The 21,285-nt window shown below is 50.7% G+C and overlaps 1 long non-coding RNA gene across 2 annotated transcripts in view; it reads right to left on the minus strand.

Moving 5' to 3' along the window:
- Positions 1-15,993, minus strand: part of LOC127391413 (uncharacterized) — a 49,166-nt gene extending 33,173 nt beyond the window's left edge. Inside the window, exons 1-2 of one of the 2 annotated variants that reach the window (XR_007891043.1) lie at positions 15,805-15,993; positions 237-316 (exon numbers count right to left, since the gene is read on the minus strand). This is a non-coding gene — a long non-coding RNA (uncharacterized LOC127391413). The remainder of the gene's footprint in view (positions 1-236; positions 317-15,804) is intronic. The other variant, XR_007891044.1, reaches the window with a different exon arrangement.
- Positions 15,994-21,285: the final 5,292 nt, after the last annotated feature.

The following is a 21,285-nucleotide window of genomic DNA, read 5'->3' on the forward strand; positions in this document are numbered from 1 at the left end:
ACCTCCAAATGAAAAAAAGTGCCATTTACACACACACAAACATCTGTATCAGGGCAAACAGTGCCCAGCATATCACAACGCACCCATCTCTGAGAAAACAGAAGCACATAAAACATTCTCACTGTCTCAGGAACATAAGTTAAGTAAGCACCACTGGCTGCATATCACATCCATATCACGATGCTTACAAATCGCCTGCAGCATACAGCCTGATCCCATTAGACACTTTTACCTACCTAACTCAGCCCACGCAGTGGCATACCATCCTCCTGGATCCTAAACGCTAGCTCCAGCATCATCAAACACCAGCCATATTCTGTCACAGGGGAAACAAAAATACTCATCAACATCCAGCACAGGCAGACAAACACAAACTACACATGACACGCAGGCAGCCAGCATCACTCATCCAGCAAAATGACATTCTTGAAAGTTACGGAGCTGGAACTCACTTTGGAGACAGCTGTATTTTTCTGCACACCTGTGCACGTACACATACACACACACACCAACCACAGCCACACCAACTCGGCTTAAACTGCCACCATCTCTGAGATTTCCCCTTTTTTTTTTCCTTTTTCTCTAGTTCTGCCCATTCCACCATCTGCCTGCAAAGCCTGTGTATCTGTCTGCTGACATGTGTTGCAGCTCCTGGGGGCAAAATCTCTGGAGTAGAAAGCCTATAAAAGCATCCACACTCATTCCTTCTCCTTTCCTCCTTTCTCCTCTTTTTAGATGCACGTAATTTGCATGCAAAGAACAGTGCAAGGTCCCACCAGCCCCGAGTGCTCCAAAAATGGCTGATAGTGGCATCAAGGGATGTGACTGCAAAACCTAAGCATGGTGAAGAAGTACATAAGCCTTTATGGGAGGCAGAGATTTGGCCAAGAAGGTGCCAGCTTCCCCCAGAAGAGACAATGAAATGCTGTAGGTAGGTAAGAAGGGGTGAGAGAAGGAGGGGAGATCAGCCCGGCACCAGGGATGGCACAACTCTGCCACACTTGTTTAACAAGCTGGATAGTGTCACAGCATGATCCTGAGAGTGGATGTCCGGGAGTAATCAGGGTTTGGCATCAGGGAAAGCATGTGTACCTGTGTACCCATGGGAAATAGGAAAGGTACAGAAAAGCATGGGGGTTTGGGCAGAGGAAAAGAAGCTGGCTGCAGGTGCAACTGCAGGCATGTGGGGCAGGGCTCCATGGCTGCACTGGGATCACTGGAGCAGTGGGTACTGAGTCACGGAATCACAGAATCATCCTGGTTGGAAAGAACCTTAAAGATCAAGTCCAACCATAAGCTAAATCCAACAATCATAACCTAATCAACCCGTTCAGTGCTTAAATCATGTTCCTAAGCACCACATCTATATTTCTTGTACACACTTCCAGGGATGGTGACTCCATCACCTTCCTGGGCAGCCTGTTCCACTGTCCAACCACTCTTTCAGTAAAGAAATTCTGTCTAGTCTAAACCTCCCCTGGAGCAACTTCAGGCCATATACTGGCCACATACTGGCACGGGTACAAGATTATGAGCCCATGTGCACAAAAGGGATGGCATAATGGCGGCCCGGATGCAAGGCAATGCAGGATTTGCTGTCAGGTCTAGCCCCAGACACAGGGAAGGAAAATGGAGGGAGTCCCACCAACTCTTTTCTTGTGCTGTTGGATCGACACAGGCTCCGAGCACATACAGACACACCTCAGTGTCAGTCAGTGAAGCATACCTTACAATAACCTCTTCCAGGAACTCCAGAACCCAGCCCCCTGCTTCCACAGCTCTTCACCAAACACCTTCCAGCCCCCTTCCCAGTGCAGACAGGTACTCCTTCCGCATACTTACTCAGGCATGCAAACCCTCCGCTCCCCAAAACCACCTACTTCACAACATTCCCCCAGAGCATTCCCACCTTCCCACACACAACACACACACCTGTTCGTGTGGCAGTGTGAGAGGAGCCAAAAGAAACATGGGGAAGCCCCCCCCACCACTACAACCCCTCCAAACCACCCCCTCTTCCTTTCTACCTCCACCACCACCACTCCCTTTTCAGAAGCACTTGGAAGAAGTAAAAATTTCCCCTCTCAGCTAAACTTGGCCATGCAACCAGGCAACTTCCGCTTGCTAGGAGTGTCTGTTCCTCAGCACTGCACTTGCTTGTACCAGCATGCCTCTTCCCTCAGACATCCATTGTGCATTACAGGAGATGAATAATGCAGGCTGAAAGGGGACAAGCAAGAGGGAGAGCCTTTTGGGCCTCACCAAGGCATGTGTACAGAGCAGACTGGACATGGCATTGCCTCATTAGGTCAACAATAACTGAAGCTGCTGAACCTGGGAAAGCCACCATGGCCTGAAGTGCTACTTGGGTTCAAGTACGATCATGAGGGCAATTTAAAGAGGTTTTTAAACTCAGGATTTCTGATAGGTGCTGAGAGGTAACACAGAGGTGTACTGTGTGGGTAAGCAAGGAGCATCTTTATCCCTGAGATTCTTAGCACTGAGCTAAGCAGCTGAAGATAGTCACTAGTGGAAAAGAGAACCATCATCCTCAACTGGCCTCCAGTGCTCCTGTGCTTCAGGGGCATGGAAGAAGCACAATGACTGGCTAAACAAAGGGCAAGGGAGAGCAAAAGCAAGTCAAACAGGAGCCAGGGGGGATGTATATGTGTGTTTGCACATGTATGTCAGTGTGGTGCTCATCTTGTTAATCTTAAATGGATGTGTTTGACCTCACTTTCACATGCCAGTTTTGTGCTGGCAAACGAGGAGACCTGGAAGACACAAAACCAAGTGTGTCTGTCAGCACTGCCGTGAGTGAGTCCATCTGTGTGGGATAATGCTGAAAGGGGGCAACCTGGACAATGTGGTGTCGTGTGTGCCTATGGGTGTGTAGAAATGCATGGCCTTTGATGAGCATCCATGTGTTGGTGTTGTGTGTGTGCCTGCTGTGGGCAGTGGACTCCAGGTATCAATGTATGGAACTTGTGTGTGTTCGTGCAAGTGCTGTGTTGTGAGGTGAACAGTGTGTATGTGTGTGAATCCGTTCTTTGCTGAAAACATAGGTGCTTTTGTGAGGTGTCCTAGGGAGGGATGTGTCCTCTGAGCGTTGTCCTGTGTATGTGCAGCAGCACTTACACCTCTGTGTGACATCAGTGTGGTATTGCACACCTGCAGAGTGAGCAGCCTTGTAAAAACAATGCTATCAGTACAGCACAAAACTATGGCAAATGTGCATATGCTGCTTGCACCCCTGATGTGTACAAGTTTGCAGGGATGGGATTCCTCTCTGGGAGGAACAGTCTGTCTGGCTCCTGAGCTGCCTGTCCTCCCTGTCTTTGTTTTTCCTTTCTTACCTTCCCTCAGTTCCCCTCACTCTCTGGCAGCAGCACACTCTGTCCTGAGAACCAACTCCCACACACCAACAGGCAGCAAGGGAAATCCTTTCCTTGCAATTCCCTGATACCTTCCTGTACCAAGAGCCAGAAAGTGAACAAAAATGTCACTGGGCAACCTGAACTGGACCTTTTCCCTTTCCATATCTTTGTCACCCACTTCCAACCCCCAGGAACTGCATTACAAACCCACAAACTTTCACCCAAACCACAAACCTCCATCCCCAAACCCTGATCATCATAAACCAGACTCATGGCTCACATCCAAGCCATGGGTCATCTAAAGCTGACACAGCTCAGGTAAGGCAGCTCAAGCAGGGAAATCAGAGAGGCTTCTGCAGATACAGCGATACCTCTTTGACTTTCAATTCCCCAGCCAGTATCACCCACAGCTAGGTTTGCTGTAAGAAACCTTTGGCACAAATTTCAGTCAGCACAACTCAAACTCATGCCTCTGGAGCCAAAGCAACACGTCTCAGCTGCTCTGCCATGGCTCCCTCATCAGAGGCTAAACCTCCAGCCGGATCCCACATGTACTGAGTAACCTCCAGGCTAGGATCCAAAGCATGGAGCCAGCCCACTCAGAGCACTTCCTGGGGCAGTGGGACTTTAGCAAGAAGAAAACCCCAAAGACATTTCTTTATTCCTTTAACCTATTTTGCAGATCACTGCCTTCCTCCCAGACATCCTACCCTGAGCATAACATGTTTGTTCTGGGGCTGATCTACATTACTCAGCTCCTCAAATTTAAATGCAAACCACTGGCCTCCATTTCAAGCTTTTCTTTTGCCCTATATCCCACTCCGCACCTATTCCCTCTGGAGGACAAAACTAGCACACAGGAGTCAGATGGGAAAATATGCATGCCTTCCCTAAAAGGTTTCACAGGCTCCCAGCAAGACCCAGTTTCATCCAGGCCTGGGATCGTACAGTTTTGCCTTGAAAATGCAACCTAACACTTAAGCCTCATCTGTTTTGCCTCAACTGAAATCCTGAATCTTGAACTTTACCCAACCCTATACCCTGAAAGCCTGGTCTTTAAGTTCAATTTTGTCCCCTTCAATTTGTCCCCAGGTTTCTTCTGCATAGACTGAGCCTTTCACCTTGTTGCATACCAGCAAGGCAATGTGGTTTTTTTGCACACATTAGAGTGCTTAGTGCCAGGTCCCTTCACTGACATTTTCCCCTTGCTGTACATGATAGACTGGAAAAGTCTGGCTCTCTGATCTGCCAGGTAGTGGCAGCCACAACCCACAGTGCAGGTCTCCGGGAGTCAGGCCAGGATCTTCCCAGGATTTTTTTTTTCCCCTGAGAGGAGCCCTACTCACAGCCAATGCAGTTTGGGTGACCTTTTCACTGCTGGCAATCACAGCCGGGAAAAATGGCCCTTTGTGTTAATATTTAAACGCCCACCACAAATAGCACGGGGCCAGCCTCAAGCACTCATTCAGGGCTCTTCCCTGTTCAGCACCACCACTCCACTTGCCCAAGTTCTTCCCTCACCTCAAGGTCTTTCCCTGCAGCCCGGCACCCTTCTCGGCTTCACGAGCAGCTCCAGCCAGTGCCTTTCCCACATCCTGCCCTGCAGCCTCACCAGCTTTCCCGGCTCTGCTGGACGCACGGAGAGCAAGCCTCTGATTACCATTCAAGCTGGATTCTCATTAGGCAGAAATGCCCCTCCAGGAGATCCATTAGCAGTCTATAAGGTTAACTTAATCCAGGCAGTCTTGTGTGGTCTCTGCCCAAATTCCCTATTACATTAACAATCTTGAGTCTTAATTAGCATGTGAGGCAGAGGTGGCATTATTAATGGAGATAATACAGAGCATTAAGAATAAACAGGCCAGACAGTCTCTCCCCCACTATGCATGCAAATCCTCTTCTGTGTGGAAATGGCATGAGCTTCACCCCTGGGCAGCACACGCTGAGGGGCTGGAGGGCCCCAGACCAAAGACAAGCCCTGGGATGCACATCCAGATTTGTGCAGGAGGACAGCGGAGAGAAAACGGCCTCCCAGAGAGACCTTTCATATGCACAGGAGAAGAAGGGCTGGTAACGAGAAGATGATGGTGTGGCAGGTCCTGTGAGGGAAATCCTTGCAGTGGAGAGAAGCTTGCATGTCCCTGGCTATGCCAGCCTTCCAGAAAGATGGGATGGCTTTCCCAAGGCCAAGGTTGTGTGAATCTCTATTCCCTTGAACACTCGATTCATGCTGCCATAGCTGTGCACGTAGCATAACAAGACCAGCATATGCCCTTGAAAACCATGTGTAAGGATGGGGTGACTGCCTGGTAGGGAACAGGCTGCAGTAGCTGGCTGCAGCCAGCAAAGGTGCTCCTCATGCGCCTCCTTTCTGACCACTGAGCCCCAGTACACTGAGAACACAGCACGGGACAGAGGGAGTTCAGGTGTAGGAGGGAAGCAGTCACCTGTGCAATCAGAGAACAAATCAACTACAGTTGTGGATGCCCCATCCCTGGAAGTGTTCAAGGCCAGGCTGGATGGGGCTTGGAGCATCCTGGTCTAGTGGAAGGTGTCCGTGACCATGCAGGGGGGGTTGGAATTAGATGATCTTTAAGGTCTTTTCCAACCCAAACCATTCATGGTTCCATGATTCTGTGACTGAGGCTCCTGCTTAGAACGGGTTCAGTGTGCAGTGGTGAAGGGATGGGTCACTCTTGGGACAGGCCAGTGGTTGGCTGCACAGGTGGCTAGTGAAGTCAGCTTGGTCATCATAGATGAAGGGGCAAGCCTGGTGCAGACACTCTCCCTCTGCAGGTGGAGCCAATTGCTCCCCAGGGAGGAGACATTCTGGGTGAAAGGAGGAGAGAACTGGTGCTGCCAGCAGCAGCTAGGCATAGGGGATTCAGAGGCCACAAACTGTTTGGGGCTGCATGGTGTTCCAGCCAGGCCATGCGAGGAGAGCTTGCATATGTCCTGCTGCCCTTCTGTCATTCTGCAAGCCTGATGACATCTTCTTCTGAAACGTGCACTTGCAAAAGCGTAAGACAAAACAGGGAAGGAGGGAAGCAGAAGCCAAGCCAAGAAAGCAGAGTCTAATGACAGTGCCTCTGGACTGCTAATTCACACCTCCTGCACCACCCAGATGGCTGGGAAGGGAGTGGGAAGTTTACCAAGGGGACCTGAACCTGCAGGGAACGGCATCCCGGCTTGTTTCTGAGGCCTGCCCCATGCTGTTCCAGCTGCACATGGCTCTCTTGTGATTGGTGTTTACCTCTAGGCTCTGTAGAGGAGCTACATGCTGGGGCAATGAACCCTGAAGCCCAGAGCAATATCCCCTGTGCCTTGGTCCTACAGCACCTGGCTGGCACTAAGTCTCCTTGCTTAGCAAAGATCAGTCCTGCAGGCTGATCTCTCCCTGGGCAGCACCAGGACTGTGCTCAGCATCAGCCCAGCTGCCTTCATGGGCCCAGAGGTGCAGCAGGTGGCAGGCAATGATAAAGGCCCTGAGCAGAGCCCAGCTCTCCCACTTCCCAGCACAGCAAGCTCCCGCCCCCCCAGGCCCACGGCCAGCCCCTGCCAAATCCATTTGTCCAATCTCGCGCTTTCTGCTAATCCTGTTGAGCCATCTTTTTAAGTTGCTCTGAGGCAGAGATAGAAAACACAGCCAATGCCTTAAGATGTTTCCCCTGACCTTGCTCAATTCAAGATAAAAGACTTCCATTTAAAAAATTACAGTGGGGGTCTGTCACTGATCCATTGCAGGGATTAAAGGGAAACAGAGACACAAGATGCAGCCTGTGTTAGCTGAGCAGACAGGGAAGGGAGGAATGGTTGTAACCAGCATGGAGGAGACAGAAGAAAGGAAAGGACAGAAGGTGAGAGAGGAGGCAGAAAAAAATACCTTCTCCCTTGCCATCTTCATGCTTGACTACTGGCAGAAAAGTTTGATACACACATTGGTGTGTGACACAACATGTCCCACCAACTTCCTTGGTCTGTAAGGAAGAACAAGGCAGCAGGACTGTCCTGTGGTGTATAACCAGACTGGGAACAGGCTGCTGGATCTGGACAAGAGCTCCTTGCCCTGTGAGAAGTATCCAGTGGGGAGCAGAGACTGAAAACTCAAGGCGCAAATAGCTGCTACAAAGATCTCACCACCACTGTCTCTCCTTCTGATGCTGTTCAGGCCTTTCTGCCCTCACCTCTAGTCCCTTCACACCAAACAACTCCCCTCATTTCCTCCCCTCAATGACAGTACTGTCCCTCACTCTCACTGCTGCCTGTCCCAGCCCAGGTCACATTTGATAGCATCTAAGCAGACTTTCCATCACTCACCACAGTTCTCTATGGCCCTTAACTCCAGAGTTCTCCTAGGAAATGTCATAAGGGCTACTGAGGGCTCCTTCTTCTTTCCCTGTACCCTCCAATACCATGAGGTTGCTGAACACCACCACAGCCTTTTTCTTTCTGGCATGAACCTGTTTCCTCCCTTTGAAACTATTCTGTTTGAAGACCACTCACAAGATGGCTGGTGTTTCATTTTCACTCATCTCCATCACCTGGCTGAGGGTTTCAGCTAGCCAGCAAATATGAGAAAATCTTAATTTCAGCAAGGGGTTTGTTGCTGTATCTCTCAATCTGCCACAGAAGAGCCTAATCCTGACCTAGGTGCTGACTCTTAGTTACCTCTTTCAAGTGGGTTGAGACATCTCTGTGCTGTACTTAGGCCTGAGAGCACCCTCATAGGCAGTCCATGTCCTCTTACCTTCTCCTCCTACCCTCTTCCACTGCCCATCACACCAGCAGAATATTCAAGCCATGTTTTCCCAAGACTATCCCATCTACAGACAGTCCCAGAACCAATCTGCTTATCTGAACATCCTTCATTCAGAGCCCCAAGCAGATCTCCACCACCTCTGGCCTTTCAATTCCCCCACTTGCTCTGTATTGACTAGTCCCAACTCCTGTCTGTGCTAACCACCACCACCCATGCTCAGAGGAGCTATCCCTCCATCCCGAGGTCCACTTCAAAATTCCTCTTCCCATTTTTCAAGCCTCCTAGGAGGCTTCCCAGTCCTGTCCTGATGGCCAAGGGCCACCCTCAACTGGTTTCAGAGTTTTTGCACTGCTTCTTCACCTCCTCCTGCACCCACACCACTGCAGCTGACACAAAGTCTTCAGCTGTGTGGGACCTGGCACAGCTCATCTCCGCCGTGTCACTACCAACCTAGCAATGCTCCATGTCCTTCTGTTGCTACAAAGCTGCACTGCTGTAGTCAAGAAACAGGCAGCTGATGGATACAGAAAGATGAAAGGTGAAGGGCTAGTGGAAAAGGGACAACAGAGACCATAAAATGAGAGAGGTCTATAAAACCATGGACGACACAGGAAGGATAGAGGGAATAGATGTTAACTGTCTCTTCCCACCTAAGAATCAAGGGCCAGGAAATTAAACCAGAAAGTAACAGGTTCAAGACAAACAACAGGAGTTCTTTCATTGCACACTGCATGTTTAGGCTGCAGAACTTCCTACCATGAGATTTTTGTGGATGCTAAATCTTTACCTGACTTAACAAAAAGTAGCGGGACAAATTCAAGGAAGCAACAAATCCACAGAGACCCGTGAAGTGTACAACAGATCATCTAGCATACGGTCGCTCAGGCACACACTGCTGGAGGCTAAAAGAGTGTTCAGAGAAAGTGCTCCTCCTATACAGTTGTCCCACCTTTATGCTCTTTCCTCTTTCAGCCAGTATTGGAGATACTGGACTGGAAGGATCTCAGACTTGACTTAGTAGGATACTTCTTATATTCCTGTGGCTTTTCATAGCCAGGCTGACCCAGAAGTCATGGGCAAATAGTAGCTATGAGCAACAATATCATTTTGGTGCATTAGGTCTTATAGGATGGATAAGGGACCAAACAACAGAGCCCATTCCAAAAAGGATTTTTTTTTCCTCTGCTCTAAAGCTGGAAGGAGATCTGAGATAATTTCAACCAGTCATCCCAGCACAAATCTTTGCTGGGGATATCATCTGTGCTTGAGTGCAAGCCCCCTTGATGCCTTGTTCCAGAATTTTAAGACCAAATCCCCTTTCCCTGTTGATAAACAGAGAGCCCTTTCAGCAGACCATCTGTAACAGGGCTAACCCCCTTGAATTCCCTTCCATTTCCCTGACCTGTCTATCACACTATGCATGGTAGCCTCTCCATGCTAATCCTTTTATTATTATCTGACTCAATTTTCCTGGCCTGTGACTGCCATGGGGGGAAAAAAGGAGGGGTGTTAATCCTTCTGACCTTGTTGTCCCAATTCTGGACCATCTGTGACTAGGGAGCCAGAGGAGGGAGGTCTGATCCTCCTGACCCCACTGTCCCCATGCCAAGCCATCTTTGGCTGGAAAGAGGGAACTGCTCACTTTGGGATGCTCAGCCTGTACCCTCCTAGAAAGTTGTTGTGGCAAAGCTGCTTTTCAGACACAGGCACTTCCTACAGGACTGCTTCCTAGACTACCTCTCCAGCAAGAGAGGATGGAGAGATGGATGCAGTACTCTACCTCCAGCAGGCTCCGTTTACTCATTCTTCCTGTACCATCTCCCTGCTCCCTCAACAACTGGATCTGCAGCTTCTCCCCAGCTGTGACACAATAAAAGGTGAAAGACAATCAAATATCTCTCAAAATTTTCCTGGCAAAGCTGCATACGAAGAAGAGACCTTGCAGATCACTCCAGCTCCACCACTGGTCTAGTCTAAGCTTGTTCCCTCCACCTCTTTTCACCACCATGTGTTTCCCTGCTGCAAGCAGTTGCATCTCCATAAACCTGCCAGACTATTTCATAGTCAGTCTCAGCACTCACACCAGGATGCTCTCATGTATCCTCAGAGCCAGCCACATATTCTCCCCTTTGCTCAGCCTCATCCCACATCTCTGATTTTGCCCATATTTTGCCACCTTAAATAATCTCTTCTTTCCCCTGGTGTTTACAGTCCTCAAATACTTGTAAACTTTTACCATATCATAATTTAGCCAAGCTCTACATCTTTAGTTCTTTTAATCTCTCCTCATAGATAAGTCCAAATAAGTCCCTCCAGCCCTTTCACTATTTTTGTTGCTCTTCTCTGAATTTCCTCCAATTCATCACCCTCCTTCAGACAGTGTAGCACCCAGGTTTGAATGCCAGGTTTTCCAGTCTGATTGCACTAAAGCTTTGAAACTAACATGAATCAGGATTTCCTTGTGCTTCAAGGCTTGATGTTTCTGGATGTACTTGAGTGCACAGATGTCAGGAAAGCTAACTCACTTCATACATGGGGCACCAGGAAATACAACTCAAGACTGTCTCTTAAAGCACAGGACCTCTCTCCAGAGAGAGAAAGAAGCAGCATCATGAGAGAAGATGAGGTGGAGACAAGAAGATACATGGACAGGTAGGGTGGATGTCTTCCAGCTGAACATGGCACACAACTACAAACACATACACTCCTCAAGAATAAACATCAAGTACAAGAGATGGAAGACATACATATACACACATACATATGTGCTGACTCCATAAATAAACCCACATAAAATTGTCTGTGTAACACACAAGCACATACAATGTACACAGGAATACATATGATGGCTAATACAGACGAAGCTGAGAGGGAGGGAATGACATACATGCACATATAGACCTTGTGCATGCACAGATCTAACCTGTGCATACAAGAGGACAGGGCAGACAAAGTCTAGCAGAAAATGGCTCTCTCCCTGTTCAAAAACATCCAAGTTCTCATGCATAAACCAATGTTCCCAGAGGAAGGATAGCTCATGGAGTCCTCGTAGTAACCTAAAAATACACAGGCAGCTCTGACCCATCTGGTCTACAGGCTGAGTGCAAGAGGCATGGAAAGAATGAATACAAACATATGACACCTTGCCTTAAGGCAACCGGTAGCCTGTACATCATCCTGAAACACAGTCTGCACATCTATAGTGCCTTCCATGCTGATTAGCTTATCACCAAAACCATTCAGAAGTGAGGTGAGTCCTGAGGTGACCCCCTCCTCAACTCATGTTACTGATGACCCTTCCTCACAACAGTATTTTCTCCATCCTTCTGCTATCAGACAAAAGAACAGCCACAGAAGTCAAAACCTCCCACATTTTCTTGCAAACAGTCCTTCACCTACAGCTTACCAAAATCAGACAGTTGTTAACTTGGTGTATGGGTGCCTCTGTGTAAGGAAAAACATGGGTTCTTGGCCTCCAGATACCTCTTCTCACCTTCGGGAAATACATGTTGCACCACCAGCTCCCCAGAGCATTGCCTGGAACAAGATCCTACCCAGAAGGGCTGAAAAGCAGGAGATGCACTCCCCAGGGTGACTGCAGATAGGAAGGAATGGCCCTAGCACATCAGCTGGATCAGCACAGAAGGATGGATGGGCCTCACCTTCAGCTGCAGGACAGATTCTCCTCCAGAGTTTTGATCCCCTGCCTATCTGTATGGCATTTGATGCTATGTTATAAGGCATCCTGTAGCTATTGTCCCAGCCCAAACTAGGGAACCTTAAAGACTCCCAGCAAGAAGCAACACTTAGGCACCAAACCCATCAAGCCATTCACTTCAACCTGGCTCTTAACAGCTTGTGTCCCATTCCTTATAATGCTGAGGAAGAGTGGCAACTGCCCTGCCCTCCTTCTGTACCTCAGCTGGTCAGCTGGAACTGGGTTTCCTCTTGGCTTATGAGTGTTGAGCAAATGAGGTCATTTCTCCTCAGTGACAGAAAATTATTTGGTTAGCCCTGTCTGTAAGGAAAGTGGTTCACCTCAGGCAATGGCTAGGTACCCACAAGCTTCCAGGAGATCCAAAGAACTGCTATAATCCCTTTAAAAGGATGTCGGGGAACAACAAAACAAGCCACAAAACTAACACCAGCCAGGGATCACAGGAAAGCTGGGACAGAAATGCAGCTCTGCTCACATGAAGCCATAACTGCTATGGTACCATCTCACAACTGAAGCAAATACAACAGCAGTCCCACAGTCATTGTCACCTCCAAAGTACCAGGCTTGACTCATCCAAGCCTTTAAATACAGCCTTCATCTGGTTCACAGCTGCAAGAAATCCATCCTGACCCAGCAGAGAGAAAGGGCTGGAGGTGGGTCACAGCCCTTTGGTTTGCTCCCTGAGCTTTGTACTGTCACCTTCCAGCCCCAGGGTGTCCTCCCTTGCATTCAGCCTGCCTCTCTTCAGTGGCTCAACTCCACATCCTTGGTTACCCCTTCTCCTGCATGGAAAGGCACTGGGGGACAACAAACTCTGTCCCTGCTCACAGGCTGCTGGGTGAACCCCAAGGAGAGCTCGAGCACCCACTGTAACTCAGCGTTAGGACCAGCCTGGACAATTTCCATCAGCAAAACCCACAGTGCTACCAGGGAAGCTCCAGCTTTCCCCATACTTGCTGGTAGCCTGGAATCCATCATTGCTCAGGACAGGTCTGCTCCTCCGTGGCAAAGAAACAAAAACCTCCTCTGTTCCCAGAAAAAGGAAGATTTTCCTGGAGCACATTAGCCCTGCACCTAAGCTGCTCCCATCCTACTCTGGTGCCTGGGCCTGGGTGAGGGCTGCAAGTGAGTTTGGAGGATGTCACATCCCTTTCCCAGAGCTGGATGCTCACAGGAGTGTGAGAATGGAGCTGTTCCCTGCATGCCCTCTCCCCCCATCACACTGATATAAGAAGCACATCACACTTGCAGGGGATGGATGTAAAAACACAATATTTGGGATGAAGGAGAGAGCAGCCAGGTTTCTCTCAGCAGATGTGCTGGTATTTTCTGACACGGCTGCTGACACCACTGGGAGGTTTCAACAGGCCCTGATGTGACCAACTAGCTTTTTTCCCAGGTGAGCAGTGATCTTCTCCACCACTCTTCAGCAGGGTCAGATGAAGCAGCTGCACTCTGTCTGGAGCTGCATCTGGCTTCTGACATGGCCCAGGTAGGAACAAATGTCACAGACATCACCACAGCTATGTTTCCTTCCCTCCTGCCTTCCCCCTCTGCCCATGATTTTTACCTTTCCGATTTCAACCACAAACTGTGCCCCCAGGAAAAACTACACCTCCATATGTCCCCCTTTCCCAAATGCCCTCTCTACCCTCCAAGCAGCTTCTGCTCCACAGCATAGCTTCCCACCAGTGCAGCAGATCAGACAGCATATTCCCAAATACCCACTTTGCCTGGAGCTGGGTGAAGAGAGGGAAAGGCCACACATCCACGGTGCTTCCCTCGGTGTCGTAGTTTTTTTGGGGAAAAAGAGCAATGAAGGCAGCTTGCCTCCCACCGACAAAGCTGCCTGCTTGTGGGATGCATGCCCTGAAAGCCAGAGGCTTCCCAAAGGAAAAGGTTGGGGTGAGGAGGGTGGCTGGCGGGGAAGGGGTTGGGAGGGAGGAAGGTTTCTAGGCTGGGGAAACCGGTGGGATTAAAGCGGCTGTTTCTCACCCCCGGCACCGCATCGGCACCCCTCCACTCCTGGCTGCCTCCTCACTGCTGCTGGTACCGTCTGCGCGGAGGGGGGAGGTGAGAGGGGGCTGTATTTGAATATATTAATAATGCATGTTCCATGCAAATGAAGCTTCCTTTGAATATTACATTAGTGATGCTGTCAGGCTGCGCTTCCCGGGACCCAGGAGCGACAGTGTGTGTGGGGACCGGGCGGAGGGGAGGGGGATGCAGCTCATCAGAAATCCCTTCATACCCCCGCACAGCCCCCTTTCTCTCCCTCCACCCCAGCTTCCCCACATCACACACTCTCCCACACCCTCCCACCTCCTGGTGCATGACAAATTCCTTGGCTCGCAGCGTGCAATGCAGCCAGGCTCCCCAGTTCCCTAGGTCCCCTCCAGGGACACGGACCCCTCCTTCTCCCCATGCCCTACATAATCTTTGCCCCCCCTCCCCGCCCAATCTCAGCAAACCTCTCCCTGCTCGATAAGCTTGGTTTATAGCTCCCTACCTCCAGGCTGGGGAGAAGGCTTGTGCATGCCAGCCTTTAGGGGAAAAGGAGGGTGAGCAGCTCCCAAGTCTGGCCTGCACATCTGCACCCACTTTGTCAGCACACACCAGCCCCCAGCAGCAGACGCTTGCGTGAGCCCAGAGTTGGGTGCAAATGGACCGCGGGCTGTGCGGGGCTGCCAGATGCACGCTCCCGCAGCGCACGGGCCGTGCTCTCCTCCCCATCGCCGACAGCTCCTTCCCTGGGTGCTTGCAAGGATGTTTGCAAGCATCTTGTTTGTGCACAGGCACCCCCGCCTCCGCACACACACACACACACACACACACACGCACAGGCGTGTGCTTGCAGGCGTGCGTGCAGAGGTAGGGGGGAGCCGCACCAGCACACACACGAGAGGGCATTACGCACAGCAGCTCCCGAATATGCTGCCTGCTGCAGCATGAGCAGATTTATGCTGTCTTTCCAGCCAGATCCAGGCTCTGGAATGGGAACAGCAGCGGCTGTGCACTCCTGCCTGTCCTGGGATGAGAATAGGATGCGTCTGTTCGTTTTTCCCCCCACCCCCACGCCTCCTCCTTCCCTCTCCTCTTCCTCCCATTCATTCATTCAGCTTCTCCTCCCCCCATCCCGCGCCCCAAAGCAGGAGGATCCTTATCCATAAAAAATGTGGGCATGCTTTCTCTAGTGGAATAAATGGGCACACAGACACCCTGCAAGCAATGCATATACACATTCGTATGCATTGGAGTAGCTGTCCTGGGCCCCTGCATAAATACATAGATCCCATCACCACACATACACACTCACACACCCGACAGACACCACGCAATGACTTTTCTGCAGCCAGTCAGCCTCCCAGCAGAGCAGTGTAAAAAGCAGAGCAGAGATTTACTCACTCCCCTGCATCCAAAACAGGCGAATGTTCACACACAGAGACACACACACATATCACTGTCTGCAAAAGCTTCCCAGCAAAGTTTGCAAAGAGGCAGGGAGCAGGGGATTAGTTGGATGGAGAAGGCTGTATCCTTCTCCCTCCCATAACTGCAGGCAATATACACATATGTCTGTGCATCTCTATCTGTACGTGCACATGCATGTGTGTGGGGGGGTATATGCATATAGCTATACATATATATGTATACACACACAAAGCGCAAACACATATATATACACACATACATATATGTGTGTGTGTATGTGTGTGTACATATATCCGTTCCCATGCAAGGTTTAAGTAGCAGCAGACCAGTCAAACCCGGCTGCCTGCAGCAAGCCCTAGACCTATTCAGCATCCCAGTCCTAAACGAGTGCACACACACACACGCAGAAAGGGAGACCTGTCTCCAAGCCTCTCTCCCTCCCATCACCCCATGTGGGCATTATCTCCCCCCCGACACACACCCCTTCCCGGCCACTTCCCCATCTCCCTTGCACTCACCCCTTGCCATCATCCTCAGATCAGAGACATCCGCCCCCCAGGGAGGGCATGCACGGGCTGGAGGGAGAAAGGCAATCCATCCATCCTGCCCTTCTCCTCTCCTCGGTCCTCCCCCTCCAGTCTCAGCCGCTTCGCCAAGAGGCGACACGGACGACAACAGGGAGCGGAGGACAGGCGAGGAGGCAGCTGCTCAAGGGCTGCACACGAAAACGTGTCACGCACACACACGCACACATACCTGCTTCTGGTGGGGCGATTGGTCCCAGCTTCCGTGCGGGGCATGACAGAGACGGAGTGGAGGCACAAAAAGACCCCTGTCTTCAAGCAACTTGCAGCCCTGCGGATGTTGGGGGGGGTGTGTGTGTGTGTGTGTGTGTGGAGGGGAATATACCCCCACCTCGTGTCACCCCTTGGAGCTGTGCTGTCGCCTGCCCCGCAGCAGTCTCATTCCCGGCTGCACCTAGGCAGCGCTCCCGGCCACGCACAGGGGCGAGCACGGCAGGCGGGGACGGAGCGGCAGCCCAGGGAGGCCACGCACACCCGGAGGATTTGCTGCCTGCGCCGCATCCGCATCACTGGGGGAAGAAGGCAAAAAGGGCTGTATTGGCATTTAAAACGCGAGTGATTTAATTCGCCACAGTCTCGGCTGAGAGGGCTCTGGGACCAGAGCCGGCACTGCTTCTTCCGGCTGGGAAGGCTGTGACAGGCGAAGGTCCCTTTCCCATGGAGCCAGCTCCGAGCTCTCCTCTCCTGCCCAGCCAGCGCTCCGGTGCAGGCAGAAAGGGGTGGGCCTCCACCGGAGGCATGAGCACGCATGCAACAGCTGCTGGGGAACCGCACACCTCCGAAAACACACATGCACACGAGCAACAGCTGCTGGGGAACTGCACACACACTCCCCGTGTCCTTACAGCAGCTGCTGAAAAGCTACACGCGACATGCAACAGCTTCCCAGGAAACACACACGCAGCAGCAGCTGCTGGGGAATCACACGCACACACAGGCACGGAGGCTACAGCTTCTCAGAATGAAGTCATCTGCATGAAAATACAGCAGCTTCTGGGAATGACACAGGTATAAGCAACAGCTCCTGGGGAGCTGCATACACACACGTGTGCATGCAACAGCTCTACACCTACTGACACTGGTGTATGCAACAGCTGTGGGAAACTACACCTTGGTACATCTCCTGCAGTATCTGCTAAGGAAATCAACACATGAAGATGCAACAGGAGGTGGGGGTACCTTTCATCCACACACAAACACACGCATGCAACTGCTCTGGAGAGACTATCTGTCATACACCTCCTCAAATCACCCACACAGAAAAGCAACAGCTCCTCCTGTAACCACATACCGTCATGTACATGCAACAGCTTCCTGGAGGACCTTCCACCTCCCTATGCCCAAACCCACACATGTCATCACTGATGGAGACCTTGCCTACAGCCAGAAACAAACCTCTCTGTGCTGGGCTGCCAGCCACAGCACAGCCCCCAGCTATTGCACACAGGCAACAGCTGCTAGGAAACCACCTTACCAAACACAGGGTGACTCTAAGAAATTACTCGTTCTCAGAAAGCACAGACACACATGATAGCCACATGTGAACAACCGTGGCACAGACATGCAGGCATACAGACCACAACTGGAGGGACACGGTGCATCCCCTGACACTCACCGCAGCTGCCCAGGGGATGGCAGGACTCACTCAGACACGTGCAGACATGCAACAGCTACAAAGAAACTTAGGAACATAGGGCATTGGATGGGAGCTGGCTTCCTTGGGATCTGCAATCCAGTCTCCTGCTCTTCCTGGCAACCACCTCATAAAATCTTGCTCAGAAATGTCTCAAAGTCCATCCTAGCACAGTGAGAATCTTTGCTCCCTGCTCAGAAGCTGTTCTGGCCCCTGGCTGCTCTGATGTTAGAAACCTGCCCCAACATCTACCTTTACACCTGACCAATTCACACCTGCCAGTTGGCTGTGTTCTTCACATGTGCACACAGAGAGGTTGAAATAACAAATGGAAGTGCTCTGAAACCTCCACTTGCAGCTGAAAAGGCACCGTCTGCACCCCTGCCTCACACAAACATCCACACACTCAACAGCTGGGTGAAGACATTCCCCTCAGCATAAACAATAACATGATTACAACATCTTCTAGGAAAACAGGCACCTAACCCTGCCGCCTGCAGCGCTCACATGCACATGGGTGCAGACATCCAAGCCCATGGAACCTCTGATGGGAAGCTAGTTACTTTCTCCATGCAGTCCAAGAATTACAGAGGAATCACACTGCCACCGGCCCCACTGCAAGAAGCACTGTTACTAAATATGGTTATATTGTGATGTCTGGTTGCATCTAAAGAAGCTCACCTGTGGCTCACCTCTCCCTCCTGCTAGTTTTTGTAGAAGTACAGAGAAACTTAACTGGCCCAGCTATCTCACACCTGCAGATCTGTAGTGGGGTGGGGAGCTACTCTGACACTCCTCCATATTTTTCTCTCTGTTGGGAGAGAAATAAACTCATGCAAATCCAAACCCAGTAAGTACAGGACTGCTCCGAGCCTTCTCACATCGGGCACTGGAACAGGCTGTCCAGGGAAGTGGTGGAGTCATCACCCCTACAGAGATTTAAAAGCTGTGTAGGTGTGGTGCTCAGGGACACGGTTTAGTGGTGGACTTGGCAGTGCTGGGTTAATTGTTGGACTTGATGACCTTAAAGGCCTTTTCCAACCAAGATGATTCTATGATTTTGTGATTCTGTACAACAGCCTCAGGTACAGGACACCAAAGCCATAAACACTGTACCCAGGGAACAAACAAACAGTAGCCCTACAGGAATGAGTTGCCTCCCTCACAGCACAGGCACAAGTGCCAAGGATCCATCTGCAAAACTAGCCCCAGGCATCACATGTACCACCTAGATGGCACAAAGAAACAAGGGGGTCCAGCAGGTACCAACAGACAAGGTCACCAATTCTGTTGAAAACTACACATAGGAAGCTTGTTGTATCCTCTTTTACTCCAGACCTGCAAACCCAGCTGGGAAAGAGCCGCACAGACACACACACAGAAATACACACACACTCCTCAGAGAGTCAAGAGGTGAGCAGCTCTCAGCAAACTTCTGGATGTTCCCTGGACCATCTATAGATGTCTGTTCCCAGTGGATTAAATGCCATGGCTACTTACTCCACCTGGGACAAGGAAGCTTGTCTTGGCAGCTCATTTCCTTGCCTTTATCCCTTTGGGGAGTTATGGCCATGTGGTTATTTCTCCAAGCTTTTATGAAACTAAAAGCTAAAGGAACAGAGGCTTGATTCCACCTTTCTCTACTTTCTTCAAGGACAGACACTATCTAATCTTGTGGGATGTTGAAGTAGAAGAAAAGGTTTCCAACTCCAAATTAATGCAGGATTTGCTTCTGCTTGAGTTCCTCCAGGATCATCTTGCAGTCTGTTCAGATGAGTGTCCCAGAGATTCTCCTGCTGGCACAGATCCGTCCTGGACTCAGAAGTGCTGGGGCAGGATCGTTGTGCTGCCAGGGCCTGTGGGGAGTCAGGCAGTATTTGCTCATAGTCCTACTGGCCCAGGAACAATGCTTAAATCCAGCTGAACAGAACAGCCCTGAGAAACAAGCAGAAGCAAGCACTACACCCCCAGCAGTGTGGGACATTTGGGTCCTCAATCTCATTCAAAGCCAGGCCTCCCCATTGCAGAGGACCACCTAGAGGGTACAGAAGCTCACCCCCATGTTTGTTTTGCAGAGGTTCTGACCTTGTCAAACGCCCTGGAAAGACTCTGTTGTTCGTTACTTCAGAAGTAAAAAGAAAAAAAAAACAAAACCCAAACAATTTCATCAAGGAAAAAAACCTCCTCAGGATGTCATAGCTACTTCAAGTCAGCTGCAGAGATGCCTCATTCTATTTGTCCAGCACTACAGAAGAAGAAGCAACTTCTAATTCTTTTGTGCCTGTGTCACTGAGACCATCACCCTCCAGCCAGGCCTGACTGCTCTGCCCCTTAATGGGGATGGAAACAGCCCCAAGAACCACCTTGGTTTACACCTTGCTTCTCAGCTGCTGCTCTGTTGGGCTACTACATCCTCTAAGGCTGGAGATGCTCTTTGGAGCTGACTTTATTAGAGCAATTCCCTAGTGTTATCCCGACATATGCCAGGAAGCTGCCAAGACCTGGAATAGCCCAGAATCTGGGAGCCACAAAGGTGATGATGAAATGGATTTTTAACCCTCTGTGTCCAGATGGGGGGTAATACTGGAGGTAATACCCACTGAGGGCAGTACCTCTAGGGAGTAGGGGTCGGGGGCACAGCCAGCCCCCCCCCTCCCTCCATCACCTGGCCCTTGTGAACAGTGGGAATGTGGGAAGCATCAGGCAGGAGTGGCAGCCACGCAGCCTGCCTGCGCTGCCTCCCGTGTGTGCTGCCAGGGAAGGGAGTCTGGCTGGGAGAGTTTCCAGCTCACGGAGGCGGCAGATCAACCCTTCTCCCTCTCTGCCTCTTCCCCCTGCCCATCTTCCCCAGGGAGGGGCACAGTGTGTCCCACGGCTGGGGAAAAGAGGCCCCAGGAGGAGGCTGGGCTCTGCCCTCGCTGCAGTCAGAATCTCTGCCCTGATCTATACTGCGGTGAGCAGTGACAGATTGATTTTACAGCTCTGCTTGGAGCCGGCCGCTGGCCCTGGGCTGTGGATGAATCAGCTTTCTCTGGGCCTTGGCTTTTATTTCGTTATTTTCCTGCAACTTCCTTCATAGGCAGCTAAAGAGAGAGGGAGAAAGACAAAGTTGGCAGATTTCCTTTGCTGCTCGTGTGCTCCCAGCCTCCCAGCTTGGCCTTGGGACTGTGGGAGGAGGGAGGGAAGGGCTTGTTTTCTAGGGACTGACAGCTGTCAGGAAGAAAGATGTGAGGGTCCTTCTACGTGGGTAAGTGCACATTGCCATGGCTGTGGGAGGTGTCAAGTCCCATGTAAGTGCTACGTAGCATGAATGGCTCCTGAACTGTTCTGCTGATGCCTCATTCTTTGTCAAATGGGGGGGAATTTTTCATTACACAGGGGAGCATGTTTGGAAATAACATCCCATGAGCACATTGGACATTAACCTGCTTACAGCCTCCAGGGTGGAAGCCCTTCCAGGTTGTCCCCTAATAGCTTTGGACCCAGAGGAGGGGGCAAGGGTTCTAAGCTGCTGTCTCCATCAGGCTGAGCAATCTCTGAGGATGCCACAGCTAGGAGGTTCTCTTGCTATAAGGTAGCACCTTCAGGCATGGAATTGACCTTCTTCCCTCTCCTGGCTGTGGATATTGTAGACATTGCCCAGGGGCAGCCAGGCTGGTTCCTAACTCTGTTGGTTATCGTGCCATCAAGAAGAGCAATAGTGAGCTCAACCAAGGAGGGAGAAGTGAAATTAGAGGACAGAAGGGCATTGGGTTTTCCAGCCCTGGTCTGGAACTACCATG

The sequence above is a fragment of the Apus apus genome, chromosome 1, assembly GCF_020740795.1.
Source record: "Apus apus isolate bApuApu2 chromosome 1, bApuApu2.pri.cur, whole genome shotgun sequence".
In the NCBI taxonomy this organism is placed as follows: Eukaryota; Metazoa; Chordata; class Aves; order Apodiformes; family Apodidae; genus Apus; species Apus apus.